Source organism: Pristiophorus japonicus, chromosome 16 (assembly GCF_044704955.1).
Source record: "Pristiophorus japonicus isolate sPriJap1 chromosome 16, sPriJap1.hap1, whole genome shotgun sequence".
In the NCBI taxonomy this organism is placed as follows: Eukaryota; Metazoa; Chordata; class Chondrichthyes; family Pristiophoridae; genus Pristiophorus; species Pristiophorus japonicus.
The window spans coordinates 54088836-54105263 of NC_091992.1; the positions used below are offsets into that span (position 1 = coordinate 54088836).

Genomic DNA, 16428 nt, shown 5'->3' on the forward strand with positions numbered 1-16428 from the left:
GAGCCATGAACTGTGGTTATTATAGATTAATCTTGCACAAACATGGTGCTTTGAAATCTGTCCTCCCACATCCGACGTGTTTTTTCTTTGCCATCGCATTTCAGCTGTCCAAAATAAACTGTTTTTGTGCAGATGATTGTGGGTAAGTCAGGGTAGCAGACATCGCATTCCATTGTGGAGTAATAATTAATTAATTGTGATGATACTGACGCTCACAGAATGGTGAGGATCCCGCCCAACCACTCCCGGGTGGTGAGTTCCTGGTCTCAGCCAGCACATCTGGGAGAATCAGTGTCTGGAAGAAAGCTGCATCCCGAGAAGATGACGACACCAGGAATACGACTGTAGCACTGGCAGAAACACGCAAACAAATCGGGAGTGCTTCAGAAAGCGTTAACACCTTGCGAATAATCCGCTGGCTTAAAGATACTGAGAGGACATAAAACCTGTCTCAAATCAGTATAGTTTCAGTTGAAGTACTGGAAGTGGGTTGGACACTGGATTTAAATCCAGCAAAGAATGTTGGGATGAAAGCTGTCTTTTCGACAAAAGTATCTTTGTGAAATTAGTTTGCTGCATCCCAATCCGGCAGGCCTAATGTCACCATCTGACTCGGAACGGCCACAGCATAGCTGATGTGGGAAATGGAGCATTGTCAGATTGGTGCAATACCTACAGCTCCATTTTGCTTCGAGCTATGCTCCACCTGACTCGGGACTGCTTGACGAAGGGTGACTTGAAAGGAAAAGTGCTCCATTCTCCAGCACCATCATCCATCATGTGAGTGAAGGGAGTGGGCCACAAAAATCACAAGTGTCAAGTGAAGCTGGTACAAGGCTCGATACGTGGTGCGCCCAATGGTAACTTCATTCAATGTCTGACAGCGAAGGGGTTTTTAGGCAAGCTCACAATGACCAGAGCAATGCTTAAATTTAGCTTGAATAGGGTGAATTTTAATAAATCAAGATAGTTGTTTTCACCACAAAGTTTCAATCTAAATATAATTGTCATGCCTGACATTTCAGCTAATTCTTCCTCCAGTTCTTTGTTGTGTTCCAGATTATCTCTGACTGCTCGTGTCCTTTAATGGTGCAGTATCACTAAGAACATAATAGGAGCAGGAATAGGCCATTTGGTCCCTCGAGCTTGTTTGGCGCCATTCAATAAGATCATGGCTGATCTGATCCTGGGCTCAGCTCCACTTCCCTGCCCGCTCCCCATAACCCTTTACTCTCTTATCGTTCAAAAATCTGTCTATCTCTGCCTTAAATATATTCAATGACCCAGCCTCCACAGCTCTCTGGGACAGAGAATGCCACAGATTTACAACCCTCTGAGAAAATAAATTTCTCCTCATCTCAGTTTTAATTGTGCGGCCTCTTATTCTAAGACTATGTCCCCTAGTTTTAGTTTCCCCTATGAGTGGAAATATCCTCTCTACATCCACCTTGTCGAGCCCCCTCATTATCTTATGTTTCAATAAGATCACACCTCATTCTTCTGAATTCCAATGAGTATAGGCCCAACCTACTCAACCTATCTTCATAAGTCAATCCCCTCATCTCTGGAATCAACCTAGTAAACCTTCTCTGAACAACCTCCAATGCAAGTATATCCTTCCTTAAATACGGAGACCAAAACTGTACGCAGTACTCCAGGTGTGGCCTCACCAATACCCTGTACAGTTATAGCAGGACTTCTCTGCTTTTATACTCTATCCCCCTTGCAGTAAAGGCCAGCATTCCATTTGCCTTCCTGATTACTTGCTGTACCTGCATACTAACTTTTTGTGTTTCATGCACAAGGACCCCCAGGTCCCTCTGTACTGCAGCACTTTGCAATTTTTCTCCATTTAAATTATGATTTGCTTTTATATTATTTCTGCCAAAGTGGATAACCTCACATATTCCCACTTTATACTCCATCTGCCAAATTTTTGCCCACTCACTTAGCCTGTCTATATCCCTTTGCAGTTTTTTTGTGTCCTCACAATTTGCTTTCCCACCCATCTTTGTATCATCAGCAAACTTGGCTACATTACACTCAGTCCCTTCATCCAAGTCATTAATATAGATTGCAAATAGTTGAGGACCCAGCACCGATCCTTGCGGCACCCCACTAGTCACCCAACCGGAAAATTGCCCATTTATCCTGATTCTCTGTTTTCTGTTAGTTAGCCAATCCTCTATCCATGCTAATATATTACCCACAACCCCGTGAACTTTTATCTTGTGCAGTAACCTCTTATGTGGCACCTTATCAAATGCCTTCTGGAAATCCAAATACACCACATCCACTGGTTCCCCCTTATCTACCTTGCTCGTTACATCCTCAAAGAACTCCAGAAAATTTGTCACACATTTGTCCCCTTCATAAAATCATGCTGACTGCTTGATTGAATTATGCTTTTTCAAATGTCCCGCTACTGCTTCCTTAACAATGGACTCCAGCATTTTTCCAATGACAGATGTTCGGCTAACTGGTCCATAGTTTCCTGCTTTTTGTCTGCCACTTTTTAAAAAATAAGGGCGTTACATTTGCGGTTTTCCAATCTGCTGGGACCACCCCAGAATCCAATGAATTTTGGTAGATTGCAACCAATGCATCCACTATCTCTGCAGCCACTTCTCAAGACCCTAGGATGTAAGGCATCAGGTCCAGGGGACTTGTCTGCCTTTAGTCCCATTATTTTACCTAGTACTACTTCATTAGTGATTGTATTAAGTTCCTCCCTACCTATAGCCCCTTGATTATCCACTATTGGGATGTTTTTAGTGTCTTCTACCATGAAGACTGATACAAAATATTTGTTCAACATCTCTGCCATTTCCCTGTTCTACATTATTATTTTCCCAGTCTCATCCAACATTTACTTTAGCCACTCTTTTCCTTTTTTATGTACCTGTAGAAACTCTTACTATCTGTTTTTATATTTTGTGCAGGTTTACTTTCATAATCTATCTTCCCTCTCTTAATCATTGCCGTTCCTTTATTACAAGCCTCCATTATTTCTTGATTTATACTCCGTGCAACAGTGTAGCTATTGTTAGGGGGCCTATAGATATGCCCACCAGTGACTTTTTCCCTTTATTATTCCTTATCTCCACCCAAACTGATTCAACATCTTGATCCTCTGAGCCAATATCGTTTCTCATGAACACACTGATCCCATCCTTTATTAATAGTGCTACCCCACCTCCTTTTCCTTTCTGTCTGTCCTTTCAAATTGTTAAATACCCCTGAATATTTAGGGTTAGACTTTCCACTTCACATTGCCCATTTATGGCACATATATGGCCCAAAACGGACCTTTATTGCCCATTTTGAGCAAGAAGTGGAAATTAGGCCTAAAATATCGCCCGAAAAACAGGTGTCTAAGTTTCCACTTTGATCGCCGAGAAGATTGCCAAAATTATAGCCCACACAAGGCCCATCCCAAATTTCAGCATCTAGCATGCATTTTGCTGGGCCGATGCAAGGCCCAAAAGAGTGCTAAGAAATAGTTGCTTTTTCTGGGCCTAAGAGAAGGAAAATGGGCACTACGGATGCCATTTTGACTTCAATGGAAGGGTGGAGGATTAGTTGTGATTTATTGAGAGTTAGTTGTATTCAGAATATTGGGACAGGGAATATAAATAGGTATTACTATGTTATTTTTAGTAAATAGGTTTTATATAATAGAATTTATTAGGTTTTATATATATATTGAATTTATTAAATAGATTTTACATCGTGAAGGTATTTACTGATATTGTTGGGACCTATCAAACTGACATGCAGCATAGAGCGTACAAAGTGATTAGATATTGTTGAGTGATTATTAAAATGAGACATCAGCACGCTACACACTGCTGCATTTGACAGGTGACTGAAGCTCTTTACGCTCGTGGAGGGACTTCATAAGCTTCACAATAACCAGGGAGGCACAGACCAAGAGTACTTTCGGTTTCTCGAGAATAGCAGACTTACACAAGTTGCAGGGAGGAATAGACTGTACGCACATTGCCCTCAAAGGACCCTTAAAGAACGCAGAGGTCTTTCGTAACAGAAAGGGGTTCCACTCGCTAAACGTGGACATTCAGATGTTGATTTACAGTTAGGGTTAACCAAAAGTTTCAATTGCATGGGGTGTCCTTGTTGTCTTGCCTGCACTGGCCTATCATCAGAATTTATGCTTATTTTATAAAGTTTAATATTACTAAAGTGTTACTAAAGTACTTGTATATTAAAAGAATAAACAAATATGGATTAACTGTATAGTTGATAAATGTAACTGAGAGAAGACACAATTTATTGAATTAAAGAACATTTTTTTTATTAACAAATATGAAAAAAAAATTGATAAACTATCCCTCCAACCCCCTGCCCCCCGCACCAACCCACCCACCCCTCAAATACATAAAATCTTAACAATTAACAAATAACAACTAACAAAATAAGAACAATTGAACAAGTAAACAGTGAACAAACTTTGTGGGAAAAAACTCCCCCCGCCCCCCCAAACCTGCGGCCACATTTCCCTCCAGGTCCAGTCCCACCCCGTGTTTGTACCCCACCCGCCCATTTTGGTCTACGCAGACCGACACCAAGACGTCGTGCAGAGTGGGACGGCAAGACTTTCTGCCGTGGTGGAGGTGACGGAGCGGAAGCCTGAAGCTCCACTTCCGAGTCAGGAGGAACTGGGTCTCGCTGCGAGCAGACACGACACCTTTGGGTGCAGCACCGTGTCCAGCCAGCAACGCATGCCGTAGGGCATTGGTTGCGGCTGTCTGCTGCCGAATGGCCTTCAACGTCTCACTTGCAGTCCGTGCTTGCTCGGAAGACCAGTCGGAGAAGTTCGTGCAGAACTCATTCCAGGTTGCTGGAAACTGGCTCCAGTTTGTGGAGAGCTGGCTCCAGCTGGCAGAGAATCCTGCGAAACCCTGGATAAGACCGCGACCGTCTCCCTGCACAGGATTATTAAGCTCTCAGTCTGGCCCTCCTTGGTAGGCGATTGCTCATCCCGCTGACCGGACCTCCGTGGGGTCGGCGTTTGCAAAATTACGTTCCTTGACGTCGCCACCTGCACACCGTTTGGTTCCGGTGCCTCTTCCATCTCAATTGAGATGGCCGCAGGTTGTTTCTCTGCCCCCCCCCCCCCCCCCCCCAACAAAAACAATCTCATCGTCCTCCTCTTGCTCCGCCTCAAATTGTCTGATGGATTGCGTGATAACGTCCTCCTCCTCCATCTCTTCCTCCTGCGAGCTGTTGGAGGGTTGATATTTGTGGATGTCTCCGCTACTTCACCTTGCTCAACGGACACTTCATCTTAGAACGATGAATGACATTTCTAAACAACTCATAACAATACATATCAATATATATCAATATCAATATTTCAATAACCTAAAACATTGCAATAATTGTCAAAACCCCATATGCACAAGGGTTCACCAGGGTTAACATGGCCTCATTCGTAGATCAAGACTCCATCAAAATTATTGAATTATAACTGCATAACATTACATGCGTAACTACGATATTTTTAGTATGTATTTAGTAATGTTTGACACATTGCACAGTTCCCATTACTCACGAGACTGAAGGGTGGGTTCGGCCACGGGTCATGACCGAACGGCTTTCAGGCCTCACCAAGGCCACCGCAAGCTCCTCGTATTGCATAAGAACGTGTACCGTCACGGAGCCGCCACCTGTCCTCCTTTGCTCCGCGCGGTTGATAGTTATCTCCTTCTGTAAATTATAATTTAACATTGAACGGCATAAGCTAATGGACTTGACAATAAACATTTAAGACTGACTGATTTAAATATTCAATTTATTACATAACATTGTAGTGCATATGAATAATTTTTAATACTATATGATTCACCTTAATGTTGAGAATAAATGTATTTTTAATTTAATTATTTTATATTATAAATAAATGACAGAGGATTCTAATTACAATTTATAAACATCAAGTAAATACATATGTATGATTTTAAATATGACATGTTTTAAATATAGAATTTAAAATGCAACTTACTCTGGTAGCTGCATATGAATAATTTTTAATACTATAACATTCAACTTAGAGTGAATAAATGTATTTATAATTTAATTTAATTACTTTACATTATAAATAAATGACAGGATTTTATTTACAATTTATAAACATCAAGCAAATACTACATATAATTTATAAGCATCAAGTAAATACTACATATGTGTGATTTTAAATATGTTTTAAATATAGAATATATAATGCAACTTACTCTGGCAGCTGCCAGCAGGCTGTTCCATCTCTTGCAGCACTGGTCAGCAGTCCGCACCTCATTAGATGCCGATGAGTCTCCAGCCAAATTCTACGATATGCACGGGGTGAGGGTTTCCCATGCCCACCCCGTGTCAAGTCCTCCCACCTCGTTCTGACAACATTAACAAGGGCCTCGTTGGCCTCCTCACTAAAGGCTTTGGCCCTTCTCCTTTCCATCTCCCTTTCTTTTTGCAGTTGCATTTGCATCGACATTGCTACGAGATAATTAGGATACGAGATAATAGATGCTAGGTAATCGATCCTAGATACTATATACTAGCTAATAGATCATTCAAATGTACTAGATTTGTCAAATATAATGATTTATTTGAATTATTCTCGCAGCAAACGACCAAGTCCTCTCTCCTTCTCTCTCCCACTCTCTCTGATCCTCCCTGTGCTTCTGAGCATGTGTGATGACCTATAGACTCTCCAAAAGCGGCAAAGAAAATCAACCCCCAAAAAAATCCTACACGTGCGCACAATAGCATTGCTAGGGAAGCTTTTTTCTTCTATGACTTCCGTTTGACTTCCGCTTTTTTTAAGCAATCGTGAGATCGCTGAAAAATCAGATCGCCCATTTGACATCGCCGGGGTATGGCCGAGTGGAAAATCGCAAAAAAAAATGGGCCTTGTGCCGGCGATCAGCACGGGCGATACGACACGCATTGCTTGACCCATGGCCCATTTTTTGGGGCCTTAGCCACCTAGTGGAAAGTCTAGTCTTAGTTCCCAGTCTTGGTCACCTTGCAACCAATGGCTATCAGATCATACCAATTTGTATCTATTTGTGCCGTCAACTCATCTATTTTGTTACGAATGCTATGTGCTTTCAGACAAAGAGCTTTTACATTTGTTTTTTACCCTTTTTTCCTGCTTGTTTCCTCTGTCCTTCAAACTCACTTTCTACATTTTTGCTTTCTAATTCCAGTTTTACTCCCCTCCCTACTGAATCTATTCTCAGGTTCCCATCCCCCTGCCAAGCTAGTTTAAACCCTTCCCAACAACTCAAGCAAACACCACCCCCCCCCTGTCCCGGTGAGGATATTGGTCCTGGCTCTGCTGAGGTGCAACCCGTCTAAGTTCCACTAAAGCCTTTTTTGGTAAAAGTATGAACTGCTTTTTATTATTAGTAAACTCAAAGCTATGCATGGGTCACGACTCGAACACAAGCAATCCAGCGTGCTGCTAGTGGATTTATTCTGCTTGCGCTAATCCACTTCCCCATAGCTAGTAAAAGTCTGGCAACAAGGGTTGCAGCTCAGTGATACAACACTGTGGTAATTGTTCTGCTTGTCCTGGTATTTTAATGGATACGAAGAATGCTGTGTTGAACCATGCCAGGTCTGCTATTTAAATGGACTGTGAATGTTGGAAATCTGATATAAAAACAGCAAATGCTGGAAATATACAGTGAGCAATTCAGCAGCTGAAAGACAAAAATGGGTTAATGGTTCAGGCCAGTTCTAATGTGCAATCGCATCCCAAGATTGCCTGCTATCAAAAGAGGCAAGGTGCAAGGATTGCTCCCAACCACTTTACTCAGAGGGTGAAGGTGAATGTGTGGAACAAACTTCTATGGTGGGCAGGGCGGGGGGGGGGGGAAGAGAGTGCGTGGAGAATTTGGATGGATGTCTGAGGGAGTTGACGATTGAGGGGATTCGTTTTTTGGAACTGGCCAGATGGACTGCAGAGTCTTTTCCAATTCTGTACTTTCCTATTTCAGATGCTGATGGCCTGCAATGTGTTCCTAGCCATTTTTCTTTGTTGGAAGCTTGTTTTGCTTAAGTCATAATATGGTTAGAAGGAGAGAAAGAGAATGAATTACAGGGAAACTATAAATACTTTCTGCATTTCCTGAGATTCGTAACCTGTCTATACTGATTCTATTTGTTTCATTATTCCAAAGATTTAAATCCAATTTGGTTGTGGCAAGTCATTTTTTTGTGCTGCTCAAGTAAGGAATGTTAGCACCAAGGAATGGAATAAGTTCCATCCCAAGCAGTCATTGTCCTGTATAGCATAATTGGATGCTGAGTATAGCTGCCTCCACTATGGCTTTAATGGTCCCAAGCTCAGGAATGGTCCTTTCATTGCATCAGTCTGACATTTCCTTCTCCCATTCTGTGGTCTCTCAGAATAAGATTGTGAGTTAGTGCCAAACTAGAGGCAGTTTTACAATGTGAGCCAATTGGATTTTAATGAATTAGCCTCGCAATCTGCAGACAGAGAAGACTTTGGACTGGATTTGAACCTAGATCCCAGAGGTGAAATGCAGTATTTAGCCCACATTTCCCAGATTGCTTCTTCCTCTCCCACGTAACATTTTTATTTTTATTAGTGATCGTTGTAAGGCAAGAATAGCTGAAGCCCTAGCTGGACAGTGACTTTATTTCTAGCTTGTTAGTATTAGAGCTAGGCCATTTAGAAGGGAAATTGAGATGCACTTTTTCACACAATGGCTAGTAAAAATCTGAAATTCCTGCCCCAAAAGGTGGTGGATGCTGGGGCAATTGGAGCTTTCAAGACTGATAAAGTATTGTTAGGTAAAGGTACCAAGAGATATGGAACAAAGGTGACTAAATGGATTTGAGGTACAGATCAGCTATGATCTAATTGAATGGTGGAGCAAGCTGAATGGCCTATTCCTGTTCCTATGCTCCTATTGTCAGTCTCAATACAGCAAGGCTGTTCCTCTGGCACAGAGCCTCATGTAGCTGGAGAGCGGGTTGGAGAATTGCAAGTATAGCCTTGCTGAATTCGCCCAGTGTCCCCTTCAAGCACATTAGCACTCAAGCAAAAGTGCGCTAAGGTATTGGAACATAATTTCCTAGTACTTTATCTCCCTGGCTACACATCATAAGATCTTGTTTATCTTCTTTACTGCTGGTGCATACCGTGCTGATAGTTTGGCGAGATGGCCACACATGCCTCGGATGCCTCTCTTGTGTTATGCTCTGCAGAATAATATTGATTAGCTTGTATTCCCGCTACTTATTTCCCTAGTTTCACCACCTTGCATTTATCCTCAGTAAGCCACATCTCACGCTTGTTAGCACAACTTTCTGTTCTACCCAAATATCTCTGTATTTGGTCCACTCTTGCATTATATTACTTGCAACCACCCCAAGTTCATCAGCAGCAAACTTGGGCAGCAAGAATTGGTCATTTGTTTGAGCCAGACTTAAGGGAGGGGCCAAGTCATTCAATTCAAATACAAACATTTTCTGGGATTATTTCAAATATATATTTGATTGGGAGCTCCTTTTGAGCGAACAGTGTCATTTAAATTTGTTTGGCCCCAGTCATCCCAATGTTCAGAGATAGTCAGGCCAGAGAATTCCATGGAAGGCGAAGAAAGAAAAATCTACCCTGTAAGAATTACATGCCTAATAATTTAGCACAGCAGTCACATCTATTTCCTATTCACTCTTAAAAGCTGTCAAAAAAAACAGTTGTCATAGCTACTATTCTTGTATTTAACTTATCTTTTACTGTTAGTTACATTCTGGTGACGTGTTATTTTGCCGCCTTCCAAAATTAAGGAAGAGCACTTGATATAACCGATAAACCAAAGAACTATTTGAAGTGAAGGGGGTTCTTCGTTTGATGCCTGGCCATGCTACCTCGCTATCTGGGTAAGTAAAAGCACTCTCTGAGACATATAGAATCATAGAATAGTACAGCACAGAAAGAGGCTATTCGTCTCATCGCGTCTGTGCCGGCTCTTTTGAAGGCTTCTATTGAATCTGTATCCACCACCCTTTCAGGCAGTGCATTCCAAATCCTAACCTCATAAAAAAAAGTTTTTCCTCATGTCGCCTTTGGTTCTTTTGCCAATCACCTTTAATCTGTGCCCTCTGGTTATCGACCCTTCAGCATCACCTACAAGAGAGGTCTGTCATGTGGAACCCAAAAGAAACAAAATAGAATAAAAAGAGTAAAGGCCCAAGAATGTATTACTATGTTGTAATATTTTACCTACTAGAGAGGTCACTGGCCTGTAGTTCCATTTATAAATTGGTTTGCATTCACTCCTTGGCCATCTCTCCTGTTCCCCTAATGATACCTGCTATGGTCTGATTGGTCTGCGCACCTCAAATTCTGTGCTCTTGAACATCTCTGATTATAATCACTCAATCATCGGTGGCCAGGCCTTCAGCTGCATGGGCCCTAAGCTCTGGAACTCCCTCCATAAACCCCTCTACCTCTCTTTCCTCCTTTAAGATGCTCCTTAAACCCTACCTCTTTGACCAAGCTTCTGGTCACCACCTGTAATTTCTTCTTGTGTGGCTCGGTGTCAAATGTATTTGTTTTGTCTTATAACACGAAGCGCCTTGGGACGTTTTACTACGTTAAGCGTGCTATATAAATATGAATACAAGCAGTTGTTGTATTAGACACTTCCTAACTGCGCTGGTGCTCTTGCAAACAGTCCATCTGGACCGGAAACCATGTGTCCTTCACCTGTCCATTACCTCTTCATTTGCTGTTTTCATTATTCTTGATATTTCCTCTTCCCTGGAAATTCTACCAAAACCTTAGCTTCCTTCATGAAGACTGACACAAAGAGGTTAGCTAAGATATCTGCCATGCCATTTGTTTATTACCTTTGGGATTCACCAGGAGTCCTACTGCTACCCTGACCACTTGTTTGCATTCCTGAAAACCTTTCACAATTTGCTTTAAAACTTCCCGCAATTTTAATCTTATTTTTTACTTTAGCTCTTGGCCAGTTTGTTAAATCAAACACAACTTGCATTTATATCGTGCCTTTAATGTTGTAAAACATCCCGAAGCACTTGACAGGAGCGTTAGCAGACAAAATATCAAATCAAGCCACATGAGATATTAGGACAGATGATCAAAAGCTTGGTCAAAGAGGTAGGTTTTAAGGAGCGTCTTAAAGGAGGAGAAAGAGAGAGGCGGAGAGGTTTAGGGAGGGAGTTCCAGAGCTTAGGACCATGGCCGCCAATGGTGCAGCAATTAATGCCAGAATTAGAGTAGCGCAGAGATCTCAGGATTGTAGGGCTGAAGGAAGTTACAGAGGTAGGGACGAATTTGAAAAGGGGGATGAGAATTTTAAAATGGAGATGTTACCGGACTGGGAGCCAATGTAGGTCAGTGAGCTTAAGGATGATGGGTGCATATAGGTACCAACGATATAGGTAAAAAGCGGGATGAGGTCCTACAAGCTGAATTTAGGGAGCTAGGAGTTAAATTAAAAAGTAGGACCTCAAAAGGTAGTAATCTCAGGATTGCTACCAGTGCCACGTCCTAGTCAGAGTAGAAATAGCAGGATAGCTAAGCTGAATGCTTGGCTTGAGGAGTGGTGCAAGAGGGAGGGATTCAAATTTCTGGGACATTGGAACTGGTTCTGAGGGAAGTGGGACCAGTACAAACCGGACAGTCTGCACCTGGACAGGACCGGAACCAATGTCCTAGGGGGAGTGTTTGCTAGTGCTGTTGGGGAGGGGTTAAACTAATATGGCAGGGGAATGGGAACCTTTGCAGGGAGACAGAGGGAAATAAAATGGGGGCAGAAGCAAAAGATAGAAAGGAGAATGGTAAAAGTGGAGGGCAGAGAAACCCAAGGCAAAAATCAAAAAGGGCCACATTACAGCAAAATTCTAAAGGGACAGAGTGTTAAAAAGACAAGCCTGAAGGCTCTGTGCCTCAATGCGAGGAGTATTCGTAATAAGGTGGATGAATTAACTGCACAGACAGCTATTAACGATTATGATATAATTGGGATTATGGAGAAATGGTGACCAAGGCTGGGTATTCAACATTTAGGAAGGATAGACAGAAAGGAAAAGGAGCTGGGGCAGCATTGCTGGTTAAAGAGGAAATTAACGCAATAGTAAGAAAGGACATTAGCTTGGATGATGTGGAATACCAAAGGGCAGAAAACACCAGTGGGACTGGGTACAGACCACCAAACAGTAGTAGTGAGGTTGGGGAGAGCATCAAACAAGAAATTAGGGATGCGTGCAATAAAAGTACAGCAGTTATCATGGGCGACTTTAATCTACATATAGATTGAGTTAACCAAGTTGGTAGCAATGCAGTGGAGGAGGATTTCCTGGAGTGTATTAGGGATGGCTTTCTAGACCAAAATGTCGAGGAACAACTAGAGAGCTGGCCATCCTAGACTGGGAGTTGTGTAATGAGAGAGGACGAATTCGTAATCTTGTGCGAAGCCCCCTGGGGAAGAGTGACCATAATATGGTAGAATTCTTTATTGAGATGGAGAGTGACGGTGTCAATTCAGAGACTAGGGTCCTGAACTTAAGGAAAGGTAACTTCGATGGTATGAGACGTGAATTGGCTAGGAGAGACTGACAAATGATACTTAAAGGGTTGACAGTGGATAGTCAATGGCAGACATTTATAGATTACATGGATGAACTTCAGCAATTGCACATCCCTGTCTGGAGTAAAAATAAAACAGGGAACGTAGCTCAACTGTGGCTAACAAGGGAAATTAGGAATAGTGTTAAATCCAAGGAAGAGGCACATAAATTGGCCAGAAAAAGCAGTAAACCTGAGGACTGGGAGAAATTTAGAATTCAGCAGAGGAGGACAAAGGGTCTAATTAAGAGGGGGAAATAAAGTATGAGAGGAAGCTTGCAGGGAACATAAAAACTGACTGCAAAAGCTTCTATAGATATGTGAAGAGAAAAAGATTAGTGAAGACCAACCTGTCCTTTGCAGACAGAATCAGGTGAATTTATAATGGGGAACAAAGAAGTGGGAGGCCAATTGAACAAATACTTTGGATCTGTCTTCACATAGGAAGACACAAATAATCTTCCAGAAATACTAAGGGTTCAAGGATGTAGCGGAAAGGAGGAACTGAAAGAAATCCTTATTAGTCAGGAAATTGTGTTAGGAAATTGATGGGATTGAAGGCCGATAAATCCCCAGGGCCTGATAGGCTGCATCCCAGAGTACTTAAGGAAGTGGCCCTAGAAATAGTGGATGCATTGGTGATCATTTTCCAACGTTCTATTGACTCTGGACCAGTTCCTATGAAGTGGAAGGCAGCTAATGTAACACCACTTTTTAAAAAAGGAGGGAAGAGAGAAAACGGGGAGTTATGGACAGGTTAGCCTGACATCAGTGGTGGGGAAAATGTTGGAATCAATTATTAAAGATGAAATAGCAGCGCATTTGGAAAGCAGTGACAGGATTGGTCCAAGTCAGCATGGATTTATGAAAGGGAAATCATGCTTGACAAATCTTCTGGAATTTTTGGAGGATGTAACTAGTAGAGTGGACAAGGGAGAACCAGTGGATGTGATGTATTTGGACTTTCAAAAGGCTTTTGACAAGGTCTCACACAAAAGATTAGTGCACAAAATGAAAGCACATGGTATTGGGGGTAATGTATTGACGTTTAGAGAACTGGTTGGCAGACATGAAGCAGAGAGTCGGAATAAATGGGTCCTTTTCAGAATGGCAGGCAGTGACTTATGGAATGCCGCAGGGTTCAGTGCTGGGACCCCAGCTATTTACAATATACATGAATGATTTAGATGAAGGAATTGAATGTAATATCTCCAAGTTTGTAGATGACACAAAGCTGGGTGGTGATGTGAGCTGTGAGGATGCTAAGAGACTGCAGGGTGACTTTGACAGGTTAGGTAAGTGGGCAAATGCATGGCAGATGCAGTATAATGTGGATAAATGTGAAGTTATCCACTTTGGTGGCAAAAACAGGAAGACAGAATATTATCTGAATGGTGACAGATTCGGAAAAGAGGAGGTGCAATAAGACCTGGATGTCATGGTACATCAGTCTTTGAAGATTGGCATGCAGGTACAGCAGGCGGTGAAGAACGCAGATGGCATGTTGGTCTTCGTAGCTAGAGGATTTGAGTATAGAAACAGGGAGGTCTTACTACAGTTGTGCAGAGCCTTGGTGAGGCCACACCTGGAATATTGTGTTCAGTTTTGGTCCCCTAATCTGAGGAAGGATGTTCTTGCTATTGAGGGAGTACAGCGAAGGTTCACCAGATTGATTCCTGGGATGGCACGACTGACATATGAGGAGAGACTGGATCAACTGGGCTTGTATCCACTGGAGTTTGGAAGAATGAGAGGAGATCTCATAGAAACATATAAAATTCTGACGGGATTGGACAGGTTAGATGCAGGAAGAAGGTTCCCATTGCTGGGGAGTTCCAGAACCAGGGGTCACAGTCTAAGGATAAGGGGTAAGCCATTTAGGACCGAGATGAGGAGAAACTTCTTAACTCAGAGTGGTTAACCTGTGGAATTCTCTGCCGCAGAAAGTTGTTGAGGCCAGTTCGTTAGATATATTCAAAAGGGAGTTAGATATGGCCCTTACGGCCAAAAGGATCAAGGAGTATGGAGAGAAAGCAGGAAAGGGGTACTAAGGTTGAATGATTAGCCATGATCTTATTGAATGACGGTGCAGGCTCGAAGGGCAGAATGGCTTGTTCCTGCACCTAATTTCTATGTTTCTATGAATGGGACTTGGTGCGAGTTTTTGGATAAGCTCAAGTTTATGGAGAGCTTATGGAAGATGGCTGGCTGGCCAGGAAACCATTGGAATAGTCGAGTCTAGAGGTAACAAAGGCATGGATGAGGATTTAAGCAGCAGATGAGCTGATGCAGGAGTTGGGCTGTGTTACAGAGATGGAAATAGGCAGTCTTGGTGATGGAGTGGATATATGGTCGCTCATCTCTGGGTCAAATAGGACGCTGAGGTTGTGAATGGTCTTGTTCAGCCTCAGACAGTGGAGAGGGATGGGAAGTCGGTGGCTATGGAGCAGTTTGTGGCAGGATCCGAAGACAATGGCTTTGTATTTTCCCAATATTTAGTTGGAAGAAATGTCTGCTCATCCGGTATTGGATGTTGGATAAGTTGCATGACAAATCAGAAGCGGTGAAGGGGCCAAGAGGGGCGGTGGTGAGGTAGAACTGGGTATCGTCAGCATACATGTGGAGCCTGATGTTTTATTTTTGTAAGATGTCGCTGAGGGGCAGCATGATAGGAATAGGAGGGGGCCGTGGATAGATCCTTAGGGGACTCGAGGTAACGGTGTGGAAACAGGAACCGAAGCCATTGCAGGTGATTCTCTGACTACGATTTGATGGATAGGAAGGGAACAAGGAGAGGGCAGTACTTCCCAGCTGAACAACAGAGGAGAGGCTTTGGAGGAGGATGGTGTGGTCAACCATGTCAAAGGCTGCAGACAGGTTGAAAAGGATGAGGAGAGTTAGTTTAACATGGTCACAATCACAGTGGATGTCATTTGCAATGTCATTTCAGTACTGCGGCAGTGGAGGAAACCTGATTGGAGGGGTTCGAACATTGAGTTGTTGGAAAGATGGACACAGATTTGTGAGGTGACAACACATTCAGAACTTTTGAACGAAAAGGGAAATTGGAGATGTATTGGTAGTTGGCAAGGACAGAGGGGTCAAGGATGTTTTTTTTGAGGAGGGGTTGATGACGGAAAATTTGGAGGAGAGGGTGACGGTGCCTGAGAAAAGGGATCCGTTAACAATATCTGCTAACATGGGAGCCAGGAAGAGAAGTTGGGTGGTCAGGTGGAATACGATCGAGGGAGCAGAAAGAGGTCTCATGGACAAAACAAGGTCTGAAAGGGTATGAGGCAAGATACCCTCGGGGAGAAACTAGAGAAAGATGTGAGTTCAGGGCTAGCGCAGCAGAGACCTTAGAGGAAGTTTGGCTTGGTAGACTGGGGAAGGGAGAGAAGCAGCAGTGGCACCTGAACGAATTGTCTCAATCCTAGTGACGAAGCATGACCTCTGATAATCCCTTGGTCCCTTCAGAGTTGTTGCATAGTAATAGGCCCAACATTTTCGCTAAGCTGCGCGGCCATGCAGTGCTCTGGAGGTCCCACACAGGCTGCTCATTGGCTTTTACATGGAAGAAGCTCAAAAATTTGAATGGACCACGCAACCAGTTAAAGGGACAGCACATGAAAAATAATTAGAGGGAACATTGATTCTGTTGTCTATGCAAGCACTCTCTTAATGACTTCATGAGGTAGGGTTATGGCACTTGAACTGTAGTGACCTTAGTCCTCTATTGCAGCTCCTGGAGTGAGGACACCAAGAGGTGAGCTCCCTTT

At 42.9% G+C, this 16428-nt stretch overlaps 1 long non-coding RNA gene across 1 annotated transcript; it reads right to left on the reverse strand.

Moving 5' to 3' along the window:
- Window positions 1-5172: 5172 nt before the first annotated feature.
- LOC139227044 (uncharacterized) lies at window positions 5173-7235 on the reverse strand. Its single transcript, XR_011587363.1, has 3 exons — window positions 6255-7235; window positions 5576-5730; window positions 5173-5329 (listed from the first exon to the last, which is right to left on the reverse strand). It is a non-coding gene; the product is annotated as an uncharacterized lncRNA (long non-coding RNA).
- Window positions 7236-16428: the final 9193 nt, after the last annotated feature.